This window comes from Serinus canaria, chromosome Z, assembly GCF_022539315.1.
Source record: "Serinus canaria isolate serCan28SL12 chromosome Z, serCan2020, whole genome shotgun sequence".
Classification (NCBI taxonomy): domain Eukaryota; kingdom Metazoa; phylum Chordata; class Aves; order Passeriformes; family Fringillidae; genus Serinus; species Serinus canaria.
In genome coordinates, this window is record NC_066343.1 from 29,347,390 (window position 1) to 29,369,241 (window position 21,852).

Here is a 21,852-nt window from a genome sequence, read left to right on the forward strand (position 1 = left end):
CCTTCCTCTTCAGCTGAAGTGGTCCTCCCAGCATGCTATTAGGATGCAAGTGTAATAAAAATAGCCTGTTCCCTGAAATTCTGTGGACAGCCTTCAGCTGGGCAGGGTTGGTTTTTTTGTTTGTTTGTTTTGTGGGTTTTGTTTTTGGGGTTTTTTTCCAGGAAAAGGGGAGAGGAATAGTGGGAGAAGGATTTTTCTGAGAAATCCCTTTGCCACCTCAGGATAAAGCAGCTGCCTCACCATCTAAAGTCCAGGTGCTCCACGCTCACAGCCTGCAAGCTTTACCAGGCCCTGAAAGAGCCTCAATTTCTCATGACTGAACACCAGTCCCTGACAGCAATCCACCAGAGAAACACCACCATTATCTGTAAAGCCATAATCCTATTCAAATCACAGAACAGAGACCAGTAAAATTATTTGGGAAGTTTTTCACCTTTAGCTGTCTGAAAACCAGGAAATAAGGCTACAACAGCTGTTTTGGGCTCCTGTGCATTGACTGACAGTCACTTTCAGGAAGTAACTCTTCCTATTTGCCTTGAACACTCATTTGAGGGTGATTCTAATTTTTTGTTAAGAGTAGGATAATGTACTTCTCAGTAACTGTCAATTCCCACGTGTAAGTCCCTCCCAATTTAAAATAGTTTTGTGAGGACTTGCTAAGAACTAGATGCTATAATCACACAAAAATAGTGGTGTAAATTCTTGCTGCTAATAAAAATATATGTGAAATATATTTTTACTTCAGAATATGAATATTTATGCTGTAGAGCTTAGATCTCACAAGAGGTTTGTCAGATCTGTTGGCAAGGGTTGAAGCTCTATGTTGCTTCTCCAACTCTTACAACAGTTGCAGACTGACTTTGGAAGTCTCTGTCCAGTCCTCACATCTATACTTCAGAGCACATTCTGGCAAAATAAAAAGCAACAATGACAATCCCTAATCACAAAGATTTTCCTTTCAGTAAGAGATAAACAAGAAATCTCACCAACTACCACAACAAAAGCCTAAAGAGTGATTTGGTCACAGACTGTCAGTACCTACATTTAGGGCACATTTCCAATACTATCTGCTTCCTTCAATCAAACAGGTAAAGAGACATGCCATTTAACCACTGGAAGTTAAAACTGAATAGAATCAAGCCTACAGAAATGACGTATAGTTTTTTAAATGAGGATGACTAAGATGAGGATTGGTCGTCTGCCAGTGAAAGTTTTCTGATAAATAAAACTGATTTTTCCACAGACATACTGAAGCACAACTGTGGGGTTAATACAGAAATTACTAAGCAAGTTTGATAGTCCATGCTGTTTGGAGATGGTGGTATTTACCTGTTTTTCTCCCCAGATGCACAGTAGTCTCTTTGTCTTCATCTTAATCTCTCTCTGCAGGAATTCTTCTTGCATTTCAGAAGATGGAAAGGAAGAGAAAGGATCACGGGGGAGGTATTACAGAGTATGTGAGACACTGATAAGTAACAATGAATGAGTAATTCTCTAATTGGTTTGCAGCAGAAAACAACTGGGTTCTTGAAGCAAACCACAACAAAGAGATGCTTTACCTGTTTGATGTGACTCTGTTTGATATTTGCAATCATTATGATATGGCAGTATCTAATTTTTTCCCTACTAGTGAAATGTTAGTGAATAAGAGAACAGATGCTCAGAAACAACAGCAAAAATTTAGTTGGCATCTCAAGAGCCATGGCAGATAGCACTAAAAGATAAGCAAGAAGCCTTTCCAGACTTCAAACCACAGGGGAGATACAAAAATTTACTTTTTACCCATTTTTTCTGAATTTCTGGTTTTCCTATCAGCAAAGGAGTTGTGAACTAGATCCAGACTGTCCAAAAGAGGAGCATGCCAGATGCATCATTCCCACCATTACACTTCATACTGAAAGAGGGCTGTGGTGCTTCAGGCTGAACATGACCACATGGATCATCAGTCAAAAAAAAAATATTCCTGTCCCAGTCCAGTGAGAGCACAGCTGGTAAAGGGTCATCAAGCAACACACTTTTATTTGGATTAGAAAATCTGAAAGTGGCAGTAACTGAGGTTACAGTAAGGGGCAGTAACCAAGGTTACACCCAAGAAAAACAGGTGGAAGTTTATTAGTGGACTCTTTTCAGGGGTTTCCAAAATTCCCTGATAAAGGGAGAGGCTTAGTTATAATGAGTCTGCTGGCAGGAACAGCACATATTTCGTCCGTCCAAGTGATTGGAGGATCAGGCTCGCATGATCTCTTGTGTGCTGACTCACCAGAGGGCAGCAGCTTTCCAGATGTGACATTAGCCCATAAAAATGCAAAAATGCGTTCCTCTTGCTGTCCCAGTCAGACCACCCCTCTTTGTACTGTATTCTGATGTTAACAAACCCTTTTTTTGCATGCTTCACTAGAAAGCTAAACATCACATCATTTTGGGGTAATGGCAGGTCGGGTCATGTACCTGATGCCTGGTTAATCCACAGTTTTGCAAACAGTAGTTCGAAAACAATCTGCAGTTAATTTGCACTAGGATGATCTGCTGCCTCTTACAGAGAGACTTTATAGTTACTCCATGGCAAATTGAAAATATTTTTTTGAGAGATTTTATACTTTAGCAGTTAGATATATTGCCAGCAGGACATTAGTTCTTCTCCATTTGCTACTCTAAACTAAAGGATGGAGAAAATTACATTTATCCCCTATTAAGACCGGTAAAAACTTTATCTTTCAGGAGCATCTCCTGGCAAGGAGAAAGTCTGACATCTGTGTATCTCCAGTGATGATTGTGTCTGCAGCTACCCTTCACTCTGCTTACAAGACCTTCATTTCTCCAGTCAAAATCCTGTTTCTGTCCTGGTGGGAAGGTTGGAAGAGTTTCTGGGAGGCACTGTGTTACATGTGCCACACGGCAGCACAAAGCACAAAAAACAGGAAAGCCTTGCAGCATTTGCATTTCTGTTGTTGCTGTCTGACTTCTGGGTGGCCTGCTGTAATTCCAATGGCTCAGAACTTCAGCACAGGCTTAGTACTGTAATTTATTAATAAGTTGGAGATAAGTTAACTGCCGGCATTGAAGAGTACATTTCCATCTCAGCTCAGTGGGAATGGCACCACACCACGGTCTACAACTTTCCACCAGCAATGCAGAGAAAATATTTTTAACATCCATCTCAAGGGAAGTTCACTGAGGGAGTGCACAGGAAATATATCCCCAGGGTGTCCATTAAAATTTTTTCAGAAATGTAAGATACAATATAGTTAGAGAAAAACAAAACACAGTGGTAGTTATTTTAATTACCTCTGTCTAGTCCAGTACTGCTGGGAAGGTGAGAGGAATTGAACAAACATTATGGGAATGCAAACTGTTATCAAAAAATCCCTGACAAGAGACTTTGAGAATTTTTCCAGTACCAGGGAAGCGTGCCATACATGCACAGGAGCAAAATAGTTTCTTATTGACATGTTCAAAGCATAAACTGCTCTCCATGTACCCTTTGCACTTGAGACTTAACTTCTCAAAGATCCCTAAGTGTTTGGTGTGGAAGCTCTGACTCAGAACAGAAATTGTGATTGCTGTACAGAGGGGACTTGCACCGTTCACTAACAGATTTGGAGTTCAATTACTTGGCTCTTCAACATGTATTTTGGGTGCTACTGGAGCTGGAGCAACAATCCCAAAAGGGATCATAAGGAGACACTGTACACATGCATACTGTCAAGACAAGCCATGGCCTAAGTCATTCATTTTCTAAATAGGCTGGAGGAAGGATAGGAAAGGAGGGGCAGGTGGAGGTGAAAATGCTTAACCAAGTTTCTGCTGAGCAGATAAAAAGTAGATTACACCACCCTCATGTCCATCTAGTATCTCTGCCATTATTTTTGTGGTTGGTGCTCACCAGCTTTTCCCTCCCCACAGATTCAATGCCCACTGCTGTGGAGGTTTTTTCTGGAGCAACATGAAAGGTGATGGTAGAGAGAGAGAAACACTGGTGGGCTCCTCCAGCATGTCTGGTATCACACAAGAGGGGAAAGGGGTCCTCCTTACCCATGAGCCCTCCCCATCTGGTTCACAGGTGGAAATTAATCCTTCAAGAGCAAGGGCTAGAGTCCTATTTATCTTATAGAAATACTTGTATCCAGTGAACCATGCATGGGCCTTGTACAGTTCATCAGGGCAGATACATGTTTTTTTAGTTGCTACATCAAATCACCTCTCCAGCTTTTGGAGTTTTTTCCTCTTCGACTGAGATCTCATTTGGTTCAAGTTTTTCTAAAAGATCTTAATTAAATTAGTAGAATAATTTCCTCTCTCTGTTTTTCAAAGTTTATGTCCAAGGTTTTTTAAATTTTGGGAGGTGAGGATAATAATGATAACAAAGATTATTTCTTTGAATTTATGAGAAGAGTACACATCTAACATATATCAGATTGCATGGAAACACATTTTCGCCTAAAGAGTAGATTTTTTTTCCCAAGATCCTTGACAAGGTATTAGTAGTCATGTAGTCAAACAATCATTTAACAGCCCTAAACTGCATAGATTTTCTAGTAGCTGTAACAAAGTTCATCCTCCCAGCAGTCCCTGTCAAGCATTACAATACTACTCACCCTCAGAAAGGCTGGCACAGATGATTTAATGAAATTTAGATACAACAAGGCTGAGAGGGAGCAAACAGGAAGAAGGCACCTGAGTTACTCATACAAGCTGCAGTCCAACATATTAATTCTTAGTGCAGGAGGAAGATGCTCCTGCAGAGCTTACAGCAATCAGAGGGCACCCTGCAGCACCAGCAGGACCATAGCCAGAGGAGGGGGCAGGTAAAAGGTAGAACACGGAAATCAAAGAACAGATGCTGCAAGTTACTACCACCCATTTGGAGCACTTTACTTTCCCAGACTTTTATTTTGGAATGTGATTCCTCTCTGTGGTGGAGTAACAGCACTGCAGGCTTCCGATTTTTAGAGCATCAGACAGCCCTACTCCACAAGCTCACCCCAGTGATGATTTCTTTGCTTCCTGCTGTGGCTGCTGGATGACTTTGAGGAAGGGGTATCCTCGCTGAATATGTCTGGCCTTCTGAGAAATAGGAAGAATTTTGAAACTCTCACGACCTTACAACCACAGTTCCTTTAAGAGATTATAGTCTTATCAGCAATTACTGAAATTGAGCACTTGCAAGCCTGCAGATGTGTTTTTGCTACTGGGCTTAAAACTGCAGTCCCTGCCACCAGGTGTTCAGGCCCAGTGGTGACCCCACAGGTTTCCTTAGAGACCATCCTCCTTCTCACAGGACACTTCCAGGAGCCCCATTCTTGCTACCCCTCCCACTGCAGCAGCACCCACTTCTCTGCAAGCTGAGAACAGCTTGTGCTCCCCGGTGGCTTTGTTGCCACTTGCACCCTTCTCATGTTAAATATGTCATAGCACTGGCCCCTCCACTTTCCAGTTTCCTGACATAAGACTGATAAAGAATGCAAGCAGCCATGAAAACCATCAGAATGAACTTACTTTGCCGATTTTTTGGTATCATTTGCACGGCAGATCTTTTAAGGCTTGGAAAGAAATATCTTTTGGATCTTAGCAAAAAAACCCCAAAAACTACACAACCACATAAATAATAATAAACAAATTATATAACAAGAAAATCTAAGCTTCAAGGAGCCCCTTTGCAGAAGTAACTTTCATTATGTAAAGTTAGGTTTGTATGACTAATACTGTCTTTTAGAGACTTGACAGCTTACTAGGGAAAAAAAAATTCAGACCATGTAGCATAAGAGTATTTAGCAGCTGCTGGTGATTAACAAAATATAGCTGCAAGTGTTTACTTTTTAATAAATAAGCAGGAACCTTGTGTCTTCCTGGAGCCCAACTGGAACTCAGATATTGACTTTTTCTCTCCTACAACACCATTTGAGCTTGTAATGCTTTTGAAATCTAGAACAAATAAAATACCGCAAGTTAAAAATTACATGAGTCAAATGTACCGTGACCTTAAAAGAATGGCTCAAATTTGGATCTGTAATAAAATATTTTAAAGAGGAGTTAAGTGTAAATGGTGTTTACCACAGCTCATTTTCTTAATAATATACCTGCCAACTCCATGAAGATTTCTGAAGATAACACCACTCCTATCCATTCCTGCACCTTCTTTTTGTTTGTAGGTGATTGGGTTTTCCCCCACTGGAGAAGCCCAGAGCCTTTGACATCTGTTCATTATTTACCCAGTGCAACGCACTTGGCAAGCACAGCTAGTTCTGCTCATTTAATCATGAGAGTAAACCAAGGCACATCGAGCCAGAGCCTCACCACCAGGCTAATGGCTCACATGGCACCATGAAAATTTACACCAGGTAATGACTTATCCAAGGGTGTTAGACTGGTTGCCAGGGCTATGAAATAAGCCAGGGCAGAGTCAATAGTAGAGAGGGACATTTGAGCTCAGGTCACCTTCTGACAGCACAGCACCTGCAGATTGGACCACTGACTGTCCTGGAAAAAGATTATGGAGGAAGGAAGTTTGTTGTCAGGAGTAACAAGTTTTTTCTTCTGTGAAAATGTGAAAAAAAAAAAAAAAAACAAACCACTGGTCCATATAAACACATGTGTTTGAGACATTTTTAATAAAAATATATCAAAAATTCAAAAAGGCTAAATTTATTTTCAAAATTATAATCACTCATGCCCTCTAAATTGAGTTTTCTGTGAACAACCAAGAAACTATGACACCTGAGTTCAAGGATTTCAACTTCCAAAATTTTTAATACCTAAATGTAGACGACTGATTGCAGACCTCATTTTAAAAAATGACAAAATTATTGGTTACCTCATTGGAGTAAGCATTTCACCCAAAATAATATAAGAATCCCTGCAAGTAGCAGCTGAGGACAAGCAGCCTGAAAATGCACTTTTGTCTGCTTTTTTAGCTTGTGGATGAGAAGCAGCTACTTTTTAAGATGAACACATACTATAACATGCTATTTTTGATCTCTATAGCTTTGGCAGTGTCACACTAAGACAGTCTGACAAACACCCTTGTTATAAAAATAAGTCCTGCTTTTATTAAAATTTGGTCTAAGCATGCATTAAGAAACAACAGTATTGATGACACAAATAGCCTGAAATAATACCTATTAAAAAGAATCTTTGGGTATTTTATTTCAAACAAATTGATGTTATCATATCTTCTCTACTCTTCTATGTTTGGGAGTGTGTTTTTTCTATTTCAACATTATTCTTCCCTCTCTGTCCTCAGAAATATATTTTAAGATAGTGTGGCATGAATTCCACAATGACAAATCATTTTACTGGCCCAAAATTTTATTTTCATTTCCATATCAATTCTAGTGCAATTATCTTTACTTCAAGATTTTTTTCAAAGCTTTAACAAGGCACAGCAACTTTATTTATTTAAAACTTTCTTGAGTGTTCATATTGTAGTGGGTAACTGCCAAAATGAAAAGGACATGACAAATAGTAATTTTCAGAATTTTATTTTTTAGTTACAGAGCTCTGAATCAATCCAGTAAGAAATGATGCAGTTCTATGAAAACTAGTGTCTTAAGAGAACCATGTGTATACCTGTGAAAGCAGTGAAAAGATGCTGTAATGTTGTTTAGTATGGCTTACTCCAGAAACTGTGAGGTTTAACTGCCTTTTTTTCTTGAGCAAAGGAGTATTTTCAATTACAGATTCAGATTTCAATTTTCAATTACTGATTCAGACCCCACAAGCCTTGAGAGATTGTGGTCCACCAAAATATGATTTGTTTGTTTTAGCAAATAAACAAATGCAAGCTCCACCCGAGTCATGGAGCCAACTGAGAGTGGATGCCAGTCAGTGGACTTGCATTCCTTATGGAAAAGAGATTTCTGAGTAGTTTATACTTCATATGTATTTCAGAATACTCATACCACTTCTGCTGCAGTGAGGCATAAATCATGCAATATGTAAGACTGTAGAGCTTCCGCATGTTTTGTTTTCCTCCCCCTCACTTAAAAATTGTAGGGAGAAGACTATTGGAAAGGTAATTTTTTATAATAAAAAGCTGGGCCCCTAATACAGATAGGTTCAGTGGCTTATGAGAGAGAAAAGGCTCTCACTTCTGCAAATGCTTTCCTGGGCAGGTTTGTCTCAAATAAACACAGGTAGAGGGAACTTAACTGGCTTTAACTCAGCCACCTAAACTAATATTACAAAAAATTAGCAATAACCATTTAGAAACCTAGAGAAGAATAGCTATGGGTTTATGGTTATTTCTTTTTTAAAAATCAAGGACTCCAGTAAGTGTAAAAATAATTTCTTTCCTGGCACTAACAGAACCTAGATCTCTTCTGGGTTTTACAGACCCCTTCTTTGGGAGACTCGGTACTGAGCTGTTCTTCATAAAGACTTTTCAACTTAGAACATTCAAACAGGACACTTTTAATGTTTGCATTCTAATGAAACCAGATGTGGCAAGAATGAAAGAAGAACCTGAATCCCCAAGAGCAAACTTTGGCCCCAAAAGCCTTCAGCTAAAACTATTTTACTTCATCTGTGCCCCTCTGTCTGGATTCTTCCTTGGCTAGACAGAGGTCTCCACAGCCACTAAAATTTTCATGGCATGTTATGCTGTTGTTACATGGTGTGAATGGCCTCTCTTTCCCAAAATCAGAGGTAGGTGGGACTGGGGCAAGTGAAAGAAGGTGCTACGCCAAGGACTGCCAAGACAAGCTGTTTTGTCCCTGCATGTGAAGACCATGTTTTGGGGAGCATGTACTTGAACCACTGCAGGTTTTGGTTTCTTTCTTTGTTGGTTTTGGTGTGGTTTGATTTTTAGAGAGGAGGGAAGAAGTCAGCCACAGAAGTGATTTTGGAAGGGAGGGAAGAAGCCAGCAACAGAAGTACTGGGAGGTCCTCCCAGGACTGCTCCTGGGAGGAGGTGCTAAAAGCTTCCTCTGTACCTGGCAAAACCAATCCACTGGCTGGCTCTGAGAACAGGCACACTGTTAAGTCAAGCTGGTAATGCCTCTATGATAATATATTTAAGAAAAGGAAAACTCATGGAAAACTCTCTTTTTTCCTTGCCTCTGAGGAGTGGGGAGGGGACTGTCTAGCCACTTTTCAGCAGGGCCAGGGCCCCTTTCCAGCGGGGTCAGGGCCCATTCCCAGCGGGGCCAGGCCCCTTCCCAGCAGGGATGGGGCCCATTCCCAGCAGGGCCAGAGCCCATTCCCAGTGGGGCCAGGGCCCCTTTCCAGCGAGGCAGCCAGGCCCCTTCCCAACAGGGCCAGGGCCCATTCCCAGTGGGGCCAGGGCCCATTCCCAGCGGGGCAGCCAGGCCCCTTCCCAGCAGGGCTGAGGCCCTTTCTGCTGCGGCTGCCGAGATCATGCTGCAGGGAGGCCATCCTGGCACCACGAGCAGCCACGTGGGCCTTGCTGGCTGGCCACCATGGCACTGGCTCCATTTAGCACCTCTCTTCCTGCAAGGTGCCAAAAAGGAGAAGTTGTTGCCCTCCTTGTGCCCTTTAGTTTGCAGTGTGGCAGGCCAGAAGTGGCAATGTGGCTGCTGCCATCCTGGCATGGCCAGCGATGGATTTCACATGCCTGGCTGTAGGAGCGTCGGGGGATAGGACGGTTGGGACAGATGGAGATGAGAGATCTCTGAAGTCAAGTTGTGGAACTTGTGGCTTATTGGAAAGGGCAAGGGTGCAGGGGCCCTGCTGGGAGCTGCCAGCCACAGCTCAGAGCAGGCCCGAGAGAAGAGAGGGCTCGAGAGGATGAGAGGGTAAGAGAATTAGGGCTAAAAAGGGTAAGAGCGTAAGGGAGTAAAAAAGGTAAGAGAGCGAGCTTTCCATTACAACATAATAAATCTTCTTCTGGGTTGAATATTCTAATTCTCACTAACCAATCTAGTACAATATACAAATACTATAGCATTTACCTACAGGCTGTAAGAGTCATTTCATTACCATTCTGTGTTAGTTTTTAAATGCTAAAAACTACTCTTTGGAGCCCTTCTGCTAAGCTAGTAGGGTCTGCTGTGACCCTTGGACCTGTCTGCAAGCAGAGGGTATTGTTTGATCAAAGGGGATTCCCTTCAGTCCGGCCACACCACTGTTTTCCAGTTGTTCAGTAACTAAGGTATTTCAAAGCTTGCTTTCATTTCGATCTCACTTATAGTTTCTATATTCTCAAAATCTTTTGCCAGACAATCATATTTATAAGGCTTTCCTGTTTCATCTTCCCCAACACCTGGCCACTTCTAGCTTGCCACACTGCAAACAGAAGGGCAGAAGCAGTGGCAGCAGCTTCTCCTTTTTGGCCCCCTGCACAAAGAGAGCCGCTAAGTGGAGCTGGCGCTGGGGTAGCTGGCTAGATCTCTTCTGAGTTTTATGCAGACCCCTTCTTTGGGAGACTTGGTGCTTACTGAACTGTTCTTCATAAAGACTTTTCAACTTAAAATTCAAACATTAAAGCATCCTCCCACCACATGGTGCCCGGGGGGACCACATGATCAGCAGCAAGAGGCATGCAAGCAATTCCCTGATGCAGACCCCAGACAAAATCAATCTTTCAACACTGCACAACTCTTTAGGAGCTTTTCAATTGGTAGATCTTGCAAACAAACAAAGCTACAAACACCAATTCTCTCCCAAGTCAGAGAAAAAGAAAAAAATGAAGACACCTGAGGAGAACAACATGTGACTGAGTGAGGGAGGAGACCCTGAGAGCTGCAGGGAGGAGATGCCATGGGAAGGTAGTCCCCTGTAGCTGTCCCTCATCCGGGGCTCCCTCCCTGAGCTCCAGAAAGTTCTGTGATCCTGTTTCCCCCATTGGCCTGCGTGCCAGCTCCTCCCTTCTCCCTATTCGCTCTCTCCCAGTCACCCCACATTTACTCCTCCCTCGGTCCCTCACCCGATTGGACCTTGGTGCCCTAACCCCTCCTCTTCACTGAACCTCCTTAAGCCTTGTTCCCGTCCCCTTCGGGGCTTCTGCAGCCAGTCAACCTTCCGGACAGGTTGTCTTCCCACTCCTCTCTGTCCCTTCCCGCCTTCTCTCCTCCATCTTCCCTCGAATAAACCTCATTTTTGGAAAAGTGGCTGTGTTTGTGGAGCCCTCCTTCACCACTGGCGTGCTGTGTTAGCCGGGACTGGGATCGCCTGCAGAGCAGTTCGGGGGAACCTCTTTCCCGGGGAGTTGGATCCATCTGACTGCCCAGGACAAGAACCCGAGCGGGACCCCCACACCACCAGGGACTCCAGAATCCTGCAGTGAGGTTGGTGAAAAGGAAGGAGGGGGAGGAGAAGGTGCTCCAGATGTCAGACCTGAGATTCTTCTGTAAGCCATGGTGAGGACTATAATACAAGAAACTGTTTCCTTGTAATTCATGAAGTGTGTGGGGGATGCACCATTCACCCACAGCCCGTGAGAAAAAGGCGCTCATGCTGGAGCCTGTGGATGCTGAAAAGCTGTGATCTGGTGACAGGCTTGAACAGAGAGAGAGAGAGAGAACCCTTACTTTCAGAGGCAGAGGAAGAGGAGCCTGGCTTCCAAACTGGAACAGCTCATCCTTAAAAGACTATACCCCATGAACTAAGGGATGAGGGTGCTGGCAGATGAGCTGGCAAAGCTCCTCCCCATCATTTACCAACAGTCCTGGCTCACTGGTGAGGTTCCAGATGGCTGGAAGCTGGCCAGGATCCTTCTTCCAAAAAGGGTTGGAAGGAGGATCCTGGTAGTTATAGGCCAGTTAGCCTGACCCTAGTACCCAGCAAGGTAATGGAACAGTTTTTACTGAGTGTCATCATGCAACACTTACAGGATGGCCAGGGTATCAGACCCAGCCAGCATGGGTTTAGGAGGGGTAGGTCATGTTTGACTGACCAGATCTCCTTTTATAAGCAGGTGACCTGGCCGGGTGGATGCAGGAAAGGCTGTGGATGTTGTCTATTTGGACTTCAATAAGGCCTTTGACACTGTCTCCAAGAGCACACTCCTGGAAAAACCGGTGGCCCAGGGCTTGGACAGGAGCACTCTTTTCTGGGTTCAGAACTGGCTGGATGGCCAGGCCCAGAGAGGGGTGGTGAGCAGTGCTGCATCCAGCTGGGGGCTGATCACCAGTGGTGTCCCTCAGGGGTCTGTGCTGGGGCCAGTTCTGTTCAATACTTTTATTGACAACATGAATGAGGGTATTGAGTCTTCCATTGGTAAATCTGCAGATGACACTAAGCTGGGAGTGTGTGTCGATCTGTTGGAAGGTTGGAGGACTCTGCAGAGAGATCTGGAATGGTTGAGTGGATGGGCAGAGTCCAATAAGATGTTGTTTAAAAAGTCCAAGTGCCAATTCCTGCATTTTTACCACAATAACCCCCTGCAATGTAATAGGCTGGGGATGGTGTGGCTGGACAGTGCCCAGGCAGAAAGGGACCTGGGGGTGCTGGTCCACAGCAGAACATGAGCTCAGAACATGAGCCAGCAGTGTGCCTTGGTGGCCAAGAAGGCCAATGCCATCCTGACCTGTGTCAGGAATAGCGTGGCCAGCAGGTCCAGGGAGGTCATCCTTCACCTGTACTCAGCACTGGTGAGGCCACACCTTGAGTGCTGTGTCCAGTTCTGGCCCCCCAGTTTGGGAAGGACATCAAGACACTTGAGTGTGTCCAGAGGAGGCAACAGGGCTGGTGAAGGGCTTGGAACACAAACCCTGCGAGGAACAACTGAGGGAGCTGGGTTTGTTTAGCCTGGAGAAAAGGAGACTCAGAAGTGACCTTATAACTCTCTGCAACTTCTTAAAGGGCAGTTGTAGTCAGGTGGGGGTTGGTCTCCTTCTCCAGGCAGCAACTGACAGAACAAGGGGACACAGTCTCAAGCTGCACCAAGGGAAATACAGGTTGGATATTAGAGAAAGTTTTTTGTGGAAAGATTGATAAAGTACCGGAATGGTCTGCCCAGGAAGGTGGTGGCGTCACCATCCCTGGATGTGTTTAAAAGAAGATTGGATGTGGCACTCAGTACCATGGCTTCACTGAGGCGTTTGGGCGTGGGCTGGACTTGATGATCTTGAAGGTCTCTTCCCACCTAGTGATTAAAAGAGCCTGAGAGCTGAAGTGCAGAAGGGTGAAAACTGCCTTCTCTACAGAAGTATGGCCATGGGTCAACCCTCACCTCATCAACCTTGTCATGTTTCAGGTCCATGCAGTAACAGCCCTAGACTTCTTCCAGATGATCCACCACCATCTTCCCCCCAAAGCTGTTTTTTCCCCACACTCATACTGTTCATCACAGAATGTTGCAGTAGCAGCTTATACCCCTTACTCCTCTTCCCTTCTCTTTGCCCCTTCCTCCCAGGTGTATTTTTCAATTGGTTTCCATTCCTGAGTACACTTCACTTTGTTCCTCTGCACAGAAGCGACAAAGCCAAGAGAAAGTTTCTTCAAGAAGCTCTCTTTTTCAGAAGTCTTTTGAATGCTCACTTGCTATCGAAATAAAACTGAAAGTGAGGGTTCCTGGGTGCAGTAACGCTCCTATTTTGTTTCTGCTTTTGTTGCAGCAAGAAAGCTTTGAAATTTTGCAACTTACACAGCCCCAGATTATAACTGACAAATGGGCAAGTCTCCTCTTGGATGCTTGGCAGAATATATTATGTTAGAGCCCACATATAAATGATCACAGATTATATGTTTTATGTACATGATAATGTACATGTATACATCTCTCCAAAGCCAACCTGGAGCACATCACAATAAAAATGATTTTATCCATGCTGCCAGGTTTGGAATACTTTTGTATTTGAGCACCTCGCTCTCAACTCTTACAGTTAAAGGCATTACAAGTTGTCTTAGAATACAGCCAGCTTTTGCACTCCTCATCTGAGAAATGCAAAACCTGTATTTGTTTTAAAAATACCAAATAATTGGGAATTTCCTTGCCAAGATTAACACCTGAAGCCAAGTGCAGACACCATCATGGAGTGAAGTAGGGAGAATTTTTGTGGGAAAAAAGAAGAAAATATTCCCAACCACAGGGAGAAACTACATAAATATCAAAAATCAAAGTGTTTTAAATGAAAGAAGTACTTGAAACATAGATATGAGAGAGGGAGAAAATTACATTGTTTCCCCATGGAAATACCTTTCTATTATTGCTTCTAAGATCATCTCAAAGCAATCTTTTTTTTTTTTTTTTGGGGGTGTGTGTGTTTGGAAAAGGGAATGAGAAAAAATAAAAATTCCATTATTCTTTTGCAAGTCTTGTTTTTAAGGCCCCTTGCACTGACAGGGCTAAACACATTCCATTTCAATGGAATGACATTAAGAAAAAGCTTAAAACTTTTTAAAAACTCAAATCCAAAATCTTCCAAATAGAACATTAGTTTTTTTTCACAGGAAGACTAGATTAAACCAAGAAACCAATACTAAACTAAGCAGATAGTTTAATAAACCATAGCAGCTGGCAAGGCTGTAATCTGGCAGTACCACTCTGAGCCTTTGCATCTAAGTACTATTCCCAGCAGTGTCCTAGCACTACTTTATGCTACTGGAGACATCTTTACTTCCATATGTCTCAATACTGAAAAGGCAAAAGGTAAAAAACAGCTTTTTGCTATTCCTCATATAATTCATACATGTATTCAGGTCCATTTTTGCTCTAGATGGAAGCATTTTTCCCATACTCCTTGCAAAAACTGTAGAGATTCACTGAAATCTCCTCTACTGGCTTTAGTATTGAACACACATCCTTCAGTATTAAATTTTAAGTAAAGGAATTTACAATGCAATACACCTTGAAATCACCAGCTCAGTACAAATTATAATAAGGAGAAGAAAGCAGCTCTCCATCAGTAAAGGGCAATTCCTTGAAGCTAGAGGGAGTTAATTTAAAATACTCCAAGTTACACCTCTTGCCTTACCAGGAGCCCTACAATTCCCCTAGGCTGCCACTGTGCTTCCCATGGCAGACTGTCTCTTTCAGAAAATCTAGTTTGACTCATAAAAATCAAGACTTCTCCAAAGCCTGAAACTGTTTTTTCCTTGTTGAGCAGATGAGACCGATGTGTGTGTGGGTGTGGGTGTGGGTGTGTGGGTGTGTTTGTGTGTGGGTGTGTTTGTGTGTGGGTGTGTGTGCATGCACACACATGCAATTCACCTACCTAATCTTTGGACTTAGGAATTTAGAATAGAAACTTCTGGTGGTTTGCATTTCCAACCACCATATATATATAAGAAAAAAGGCCAATCCTCACACCAAGAAGAGACAGGTAATTAGAGAAGACAGAGGAATTCACTTCAGAAGGAGAAGAAATTTCTCCAACAACTGCAACATGCGTGCAGTCTTTCTAACAGAAGAGGAAGCTCTGCCTTTAAGCCATACCCTCACTGGTTCATAAAAACCTCTCCAAGAACTAAATTTACATGGTTGATGTTTTAGTCTCTTAGATTAACACACTATTTTCCTTCACATTCCTTGACATTTCATCTTACAGTAAGCTTTAGGAGATGCTGTCCCTGGTCACCAACCAGGGATTATGAGAGCTCCCTGGGAAAGAGCCAGGAGCTCTCATAATCCTGGATATGTACATGCATCTAGCTGTGGCCACAGGCAGGCAACCATCTTCCAGTTTTTCATGCTGACACCTAGAAATAATATCTGCAACCTGTAAGTAATATAAGGCTCATCTGAGGCACTGAGCTCCACGTCTTGTGTTGAAAATTGCAGGCACTTCTCATGGTGCTCTTCACAGTGCAGTCTCACAGCTATCTTTCCATTTCAGACCTCTATATTCCTGCTCTGAAAGAGCATTACTAGTCTGTCAGTATCCCATTCTGTCATTATGTTGAAAACTGTTTTGTTTAGGTTGGATCACACCAAAGTCTTTCTGAGAAAACCAAACAGATTTTGCGTTTAAATGATCTACTTTTTAATGTTCAGACTTCTTCTATTCTGTTTCCTTTATTTGTGTTCAAATATGCTTCTAGTACTTTGTTTTTCAAATGTACCCAGTACAAAGAATTTAAGAGAGGCAGATGGAAATACCTTCATAAAATTACCAAGAAATGTAGTAATACTGTGAATGAGTTCCAGGAATTACTGAAAGTAATACTTGGTATAATTGCTTAGTAATACAGTGCTTGAGGTTTCCTGTCACTAGTTCAGTTACCAAATCTTAAAAAAATTAATTTCAGTTTCACATGCTTGCAAAAGCCTGTTTTGCAAAAAAGAATTGACCTGGTATTCAAGAAGATTGGAGGGCTTTCCTTAATTCACTTGATGACCAAGCTTCTTGTAAGAACCAACCATGAGAGCAAGAACAACAAGGATAACACAGAGTTAAAATGCAATAGGTGTCATTCTTTCATGATATTGGAGAAATAATTCTATTGCTATTGCCCAATAACTCAAGCATAGCATTTCATGTTCATTTCAACTTGCAGCTGCTAGTTCATATTGGATAGACAGCTCCTCAACCCCACAAGATGTGTTTGTTTCTCCACATCCTCCCTAACTCTGAGGCCTTCTGCTGAAACCACAGTATGGCTTTCAGGAGAAGAGGGAACACACAAGCACTCTTGTTCCTGATGGAAGCGTAGCAGAGTGTCTGAAGACACCCTGCCTACATACCTGAGGACCACAGACTCATGCAGTCCACCAGGGACTTGAGAAGGCTCCAGCCTAGCCTCTGCCCCGAGCAGACTCATCTGTGGGTTCAGACCAGGTATCTCAGGGCTTTTTATACTATCGGGCTGACAAAACTCCAAGGATGGTGATGGCGCTGCCTCTCTTGGCCCCTCCTGCATTGTTGGGTTGTTTTCATGGGGAAAAGCCTTTTCCTTCTCATCAGACTGAGCATCTCCTGTTGCAGTCTATGGCCATTGCCTTTCACTCTCCTGCTCTCTGTTGCTCTGAGGAGCAGCTTTTCAGTAACTTCCTCACTGATATTGTCAGAAATACTGAAAAGTAAATCATTCATACACTGGATGATTGTTGCCTGATGGGCACAGAATGAACTCTGAAGCTTATTGTATAAGAGAAGGAGCACAGTGAATGGAATCAAAAGAGCAGACTGTGTGTGATTAGTTCCCTTGTGAGGTTTCTAATGGAGTCTGCTTGCAGACCCAACTCTGTGACACAGGTTCCTCAAACATTTTCAGAAACAGCTTCCAGTATGTTCAGTGTAAGAGGAAAATCATTGTTACTGTTATTCACAGTGCCCATCTCTGCTTCTGTCTCCTCCAACAAGCCTAATATTCATGACTATTCCAAGACACGGAGAAATAGTGATTTTTGCCAAAGGAAGGCAATCTTGTCAAGGAAGCAAATGCCATTGGTATCCTTATCCAGGGAACTATCTGCAAATCCTAAGTTTAGTCCAAACTGAGAGTTTGTGAAGTCGTAGATGAAAAGCTTTTTTAGAGAACAAAAGCCAGGTGTACTGACCAAAAGGAGAAAACAAGGCAGCAGCCTTTACCCATTTACAACAAAACGTGAGCAGAGTATGTATTGCCCTGTATCAATTTTTTTCTTTCCTAGGGGGAAACACCTAACACCAACAAACCTCCCTGCTTCACGTGCTGCCACTCAGGCTTTCTGGTCACAGAAATGGCCCAGTGTCTCAAACCCAGACAGAACTGGTACTTCTGGGAAATTATGTGCACTAGTCTTAGCATGTTTCCTTGGAGAGAGACAAGTTAGGTGATGTACTCCTCCTTGAAGACCTCTATTTTAAATAACTAATATATTTTTATGCTGTTAAAACTCATGTCTTTATACCAGCTCAGCACTCTGATGTAATTTTACACCCATCTACATGGGCAATGTCAACACTGACATAAAGTGGTATGGCCACCAGCCCCAAGTTAGTACCCTACAGCAAGGACATTTTACAACTCAGGTCTGCTAGGAGGAAGGCAAGCATGCTAGTACCCTCCCAGCAAAGGCAGAAGAAACAAGATAAAACAGTGAGAAGTAGTGCAAAGGAGGGACCAGAACCAGAAATGCTCCAATTCTACTACTCTGGGGTAAAATTGTGTGTACTGGGGAAATCCAAAAACATGGATAGCAGCCCATAGCTCAGACAATATGGCTTTTGGAGACAGGAGGTTGGGACAGCATTTTATTTTACAGTCCCAAGGAACAGGCAGCAGGTGGGAGCTTTGAGAGTTTTTTGAAATTGGCAGAGATGTGGATGTGATTGGCATGCTTGTTTAAATGTAGTATGTGTAAAACAGAAAGAATACCCTTCCTGCCCTCACTGTGTATGCTCCCACCACAGATTCCAGCTCTTACTTCTCATGTCCTCCCTTCCCACCCATATCTCTCCTCTTCTGCCCAAACATCAAAACAATGTCTGTGTTTGCATAGCTCCTCAATTAAGGTGGTGTAAACCCACAATTTCTCCCAGGACTGACTTCGTGCCAGGCAGGCTGGGCGCACCAACCCTTGTATGGCAAACACATCACCAGGAATAACAGCCTGATGGATGATAAAATGGTTCAGCTGAGAAGCAATAATTTTTTTTAGAGTTGTCTACCAAGAGCAGTGTGGACAATGTAATGTCCTGTGCTTAGAAAGAGCATAAAGAACTTTCATGGATGACTAAAACAGGCCATGAGTTCTCCCATTCAATGTTTTAAAGAGAAAATCCCTTTAAATCTATCCACCTCTGCAACTTCCTTTTTCACACTTTGCTGTGCAAATATACACCAAGATATATATGAGATATGCATACCTCTTTTATGTGTTTTAAAATTATCTTTTCTCAGGCAAAAGTTTTAATTTTGCAAAGATCACTAGAAGCTTCTTAACTCTTAAAATTGAAACAAATACGTAAACTGATTCAGTAGCAGACATACCCAGAAAGCAAACAAATGAGAAATGTTTCGTCTGGTTTTCTCGGAGAACAAAGACAAATGGAAAAACTACCTCATAATTTATTCTCAGAAGAGTCTGCTCATCAGGGAACACAAGCCAACACTGAATGTTTACAGTACCCATGAGTCCTTGCTTCTGTTGCCATTAAACTCTGCAGCTTTATTCAAGTCATTTAGGGAAGAATATTTTATGGAATATTACAAGGAACATTACAAGAATTCCCTCACACAGTCTTACTAGACCTTTGCAGTGGCAGTGGAGAAGTGATGAAGTTGTATCTTTACAGGAGGCATGCAAACTGTGGGTGTTTGCATCAGGAAAAAAAACACAGCTTAAATAAAAATGTTGGTCAGTATTTAATACTGAAATGTTAATTTCACAGCAGCAAGGAGAGCAGGAAAATAGAGATGCAAACCAATGTTTTCCAGTTTTTCACCCTTTTCCTGGAGAAGCAATATAGGGCACAGTATCAGGACTGAGAATAAGAGCACAGGTTAGGACAGCAACAAGATTCTCCATATCTTGAACAAAGCACAGAACATTCAAAAGGAGATATTTAAGGAAGACAAATATCTATTTCAAGATTCAGTTAAAACCAAGTAAAGTAAGAAAATTAGTTGAACAGTGTTTTTTCACACTTCTGGTTAGTATTTGGACAGAGAAGGAAGAGAGGCGGAACCGAAAGGTATCACCTAACCCTCTTCTTTGTCTAACTTCAGGAGAAATCTGTGGCTGTGAACTGTGAAGAGGTGCACTTTTCCAGTTGTTTGGCAGCTTTTAGAGTCTTCTACCTCCTGAAAGTTCCTCCTCTGCAGATATTTCCTAGAGGTGCCTCACCAGGTCACTGGCTTTGGTGAGTCGCCTATCTGGCACCTGACCATGTGGAGTCTTCATCAGGGGCTTAGGTGGCTCTGGGATCCAGCAATGACAGAGCACTACTCTAACACCACTGGTCCAGCAACACTGGTCCAGCAATGACTGGTTATGACTAGGCTTTCTTCTGTGAAACAATTTTTCTTTTGTAAACACAGGAGGAAGATCTGAAAGGATGCAGTCTTACTAGTCTCAGCTGCCCCTCTGATGGTATTTCAAGCTTTGAGTTAAACTTGCTGAGACATTTTACTTCCAATTAACTCACCATAAGACTACCCTTTAGAACTTTATGGATGTATCCTGCTCCCTTCAGGACCTCTGCTTCAAGGTTCTCTCCTCATTCCTCTGGGTCTAGACAGGGATCAGGGCACCCTTCAATGTCTGGGCCCATATTTCCTTGAGCACATTCAGTTGCTTTTGAAGCAAGGAATATTCTTCTTTCCTTTCCAGAGGTGTTCACCCAACACAGTTCTTATAAATGAAGTCAGCATAGCAGCTGAAAGTGAAAAATAATAAATTGACATGATTCAACAGCCCACCAAGTTCACAACAGGAAACAATCTACAGAAATTTCCCCTACACTGTTCTAAAAGCAGTAGTGCTGGGTTTGGCAAGTCAGATATATTTTAGATGGTTCACCAGCCTATATATCTGTTTCTTTAATTTTCGTATCTATTTTGTATCAGTTTCTATTTTTCTCAGGTGCACATCTTAGTCATTTTGCCCCTGAGGCAAATTATGACTGCATTAACATGTGTGCAACCAAAAACTCAAGGTTTTGGTTGCACACATTATCAAATCAAGATCTCACTTAACATTGCAAATAAAACCCTGATAGAGGAAAGAACTTCTACCTCAAAACGCATGTAAAATGCAACTGTCATCATTTTGCTCCTAAAATGAAAATATTTGGACTTGAGTCTACTCCCGGGTAATTTGTAGCACTGTTTCAAGTCCTGCATCCTGTTACTCCAACTCAAGACTTCATCAAAATTTTAAATGGGTGTTAGTAAGGGAATTAGACATGAGACCAGATGCCGCGGCGCTGACCATGCCCCGGCCAGGTGATGACGACAACGGGGGCACGACAGATCCCAGTCACAAGCTCCGCAAATCCCAGCTACCAGCAGTGGTTCGGCACAGAAACAAAAAGGCAGCAGCACGGGTCTTGGGGCGAAGCTGGGGTGACTTTATTTCATGACCAGCACCCAAGACCAAGACTTGGAGCGAACAAGAGCTTTCATAACATCACTCGGGCAGAGGGGTTTAGGTTAGGAAGCCAATAGGGGTATGGCTGGGGAGGGGCTGAAGGAGGGACATTTCACACTTGAACCAATAAGGGAGCAATAGGGAGGGACATAACTTGGGTAAACCAATAGGGCTCTAAAAGACACAGGATAGACAGGGAATTTTCCAGGTGAGAGGGCAGGTTCAGGGGAGGATTGACACTCAGGGGGAGGCAGGGATAAAAGGGATTGACAACTGGGAGGACTGGGGATTAACGCTTGGTAGGGAGTGGCTGTATGACAAACAAAAAGATTGATATCTAACTGAAACTGAATAACAATGAGGGAGTATGTCTAATTTTAGAAACACAAGATACAAAATGAGGAGCCTGTGCCACTCTGAAGAAGGGGGAGGACAATACAGGGGGTTTGCAAAACCACGAGCTAAGCATAACCACAAATTAAGCAGTGAACCTCCCAAACAAAAAAAAAAAATCGCACTACAGCAACCAGACATGAGAACCAGACAGAACTTTCAGCTCTAGGACACACTAAGTCCTAAGTTCTAGGGAGGGTTATCACCCTAATGGAGCAAGTCCAGGGGACACTACTAAGTTGATCAGAGGAATGGAGCACGTCTCCTACTCGGAAAGTTGAAAAAATTGGGATCGCTCAGCCTGAAGAGAAGGTTCCAGGGAGACCTTAAAACGCCTTCCAGTAACTAAAGGGGGCTACAGGAAAATCTGAAGAGGGAGTATTTTATAAGCGCATGTGGTGACAGGACAAGGAGGAATGGCTTTAAACTAAAAGAGAGTACGTTTACATTAGCTATTGGAAAGAAATTCTTCTCTGTGAGAGTGGTGAGATACTGACACAGGTATCTACAGGGAAATTGTAGATACCTCCTCCCTGGAAGTGTTC

At 42.8% G+C, this 21,852-nt stretch overlaps 1 long non-coding RNA gene across 1 annotated transcript; it reads left to right on the plus strand.

Moving 5' to 3' along the window:
• The first annotated feature begins 10,959 nt into the window (after positions 1 to 10,959).
• On the plus strand, positions 10,960 to 12,196 carry LOC127061100 (uncharacterized). The gene is made up of 2 exons (XR_007780549.1): positions 10,960 to 11,315; positions 11,873 to 12,196. It is a non-coding gene; the product is annotated as an uncharacterized LOC127061100 (long non-coding RNA).
• The last annotated feature ends 9,656 nt before the right edge of the window (positions 12,197 to 21,852 follow it).